This window comes from Teleopsis dalmanni, chromosome 1, assembly GCF_002237135.1.
Source record: "Teleopsis dalmanni isolate 2A chromosome 1, ASM223713v2, whole genome shotgun sequence".
Taxonomy (NCBI): Eukaryota; Metazoa; Arthropoda; class Insecta; order Diptera; family Diopsidae; genus Teleopsis; species Teleopsis dalmanni.
This window is the reverse complement of record NC_051846.1, coordinates 176,897,931-176,900,398: the sequence shown is the minus strand read 5'-3', so window position 1 is coordinate 176,900,398 and position 2,468 is coordinate 176,897,931. Positions and strand designations below refer to the sequence as shown.

General features: G+C 29.1%; 1 long non-coding RNA gene across 1 annotated transcript; it reads right to left on the bottom strand.

Moving 5' to 3' along the window:
* Window positions 1-484: 484 nt before the first annotated feature.
* On the bottom strand, window positions 485-857 carry LOC119675594. The gene is made up of 2 exons (XR_005252224.1): window positions 757-857; window positions 485-686 (listed from the first exon to the last, which is right to left on the bottom strand). It is a non-coding gene; the product is annotated as an uncharacterized LOC119675594 (long non-coding RNA).
* Between the last annotated feature and the right edge of the window lie 1,611 nt (window positions 858-2,468).

Below are 2,468 nucleotides of genomic sequence, written 5' to 3'. Positions count from 1 at the left end.
TAATGATATTATTTGATTTGTATTATTTAATACTACTATTTATAATATTTAATATATACTATATATTATGAGGCATAACAATAATAACAATATACATATGTATATGTCATATACAAAGTTTTAATACCTTGCCATTAAATAATTAACCTATTCTTTATTTACCATAAATATATTACAAATGTCTCTATTGATTTTTAGGCTATTCTGAACTATCATCTGAATTTATAATTCATACTTATGGTATTTATTATAGCGGGCTGTGTACTATATTTTCTAAAGCTTCAAAAAATAAATATAATATGATATAATAATAATATTCGTGCTGTTCGAAACTTCAGTTATGTTAGTTCTCGGGAGTTGTTATTTAAGTAGTGTCAATCCAAACATTCGAATCCAATATATTCCAACAGCTTGATTCTTTTCATAAATTATTGAATATTGTATGTTTCATATTTATACTTTATTAATAAAAACTTCAAGTTATAGTTCTCCGCTTTCACCAATTACTTTTTTATTTAAATTTAAAATTAATGATTTACACATTGACGGCACATATTGCCTTGTAATCCTGTTTTTACAACGCAATATATTTTTACCTTACTTAAGCGACCAGGTGTCATAGACTTTATTTCCTTTTCTTAACGATCATGGCACGTTCGTCTTATTTTCAACATTCTTTGATTTTACTAAGTGTAAAAAAATAGAGGGGGAAAAATTGAAAAAAAAAATTACGATTTTTTTCATAAAGTTACGCACCTTGTTAAATTCTATTATCCTTTCTTTAATTATGGTTATTGATCATATGTTTCCTGTTTTTGTATAAGGACCAATTTCTTACAATCCAGCTAGGATAGCAGCTGCCTTTGGAATAGAAAAATGTTGTACGGTATGTTACGTGTTAGCTAAAATATTACACTAGATTTAGGGTTATTGTTGTATAAATGATTATTAAATTTATTTCTTCATATCAACCACAAGAAGTGAGGGGACTTGGGGATGAAAACAAACAAGTTAAAGATAAGAAATTACGAGAATTTGATTTTGTTACTGTAATGGAATGTACTGAAGTTTATAATATTAATAATCCCGCTGATATTTATATTTAAGCGTTTCAATTGATAAATATATCAACCCATAACTTCCATTAAAACTGGAAAAGATCCTTGCATTGTATGTTTATACCTGTTCATGCGTCTACTACCTCAACTATCAAAATTGGTCGAAAAACTTATACCATATATAATAAAATAATTTATTTAGTTAAAGCACTTGTTATATTGCCAATAATATGAGTGATGTTATAAATAACATAAAAAGTTGTAAACAATATAAAAAATTTAAAAGTATTAATTATGTTTTATGTTGTGTTCACCTCGTTGTTACAAAGGCCTTTGGTAAAGTATGGCATGTTGTTTTACTTACAAATTGAAATCTTTACTTCGAAAAGAATTCAGCCTCATATTGAATTCATATTTACAGTCCAGAGCTTCTAGGGTAGAAAAAAGAAACGAGCATTTTAAAATTTGTATTTCACACCAAGTATTTCGTCTATTCTGCTGGTTGGTTCGTTGGGTCAAATGGTGTCATGAGTCCAATTAGCACTTTTGCATCATAAGATTTTCACATTCTTGTTGTGTTGCTTGTGTAGAGAAGAAACTCTATAAAGTAGGTTCTATACTACTTTTTTTATTGACGCAAAAGGGCTTAAAGACCTACTTTAAACCCATAAGGGGGCGCAGTAGACAAGACGCAGTGCCACATCGCTCAATAATAATAATAATAATAATGTGTAGAGAGGAGGATTAGATCTACCCCGTACAGTTGAGGAACCTTTCAAGTTCATTAATACTAAAAAGTACCAGCTCTCAGTGATTATTGATAAACAATTTACCTGGTCGCCTACTTTTTAGCACCATGACTGCTGATGAGTGTAATCAAAAACAATAAGAAACATTTTCGGCATTTTGTTATATCTTCTCCAAATTAAAGGTGTACTTCTTATAGCAAAAACTATATTAGCTACATTTACCTATGACACAGTAATCCTCGGAATACACAATACAGCAAAAAATATATTATAACTGCGATAGATAGAGTGGATCTAAAAAAATGCTACTCGAACTGAGTATGGTAGCAGCTATGACAGCAAAATCAAATATAATTATAACTGAATAATGGACGAATGAGTTCCTGATATTAACAGAGCAAAATGTCACGACGACAAACTGTTCTGAAAAAAACATATTAAAATAAAAAAATAAATTATCGAACACACATTCGGTATATATAACAAAATCCTCCTATATAATTAGATATTCAAACTAGTCTGACTTTATAAAATAGAGTTATTTGAGTATTTTCAAAAATTTCGGGGAGAGCATCCAATGACATGTTACTCAGGAATATTTACATTTTTAGCGACGACCGCTCGGTATTTATGTCTCTTGCTGATGTTCTATCAACATCTA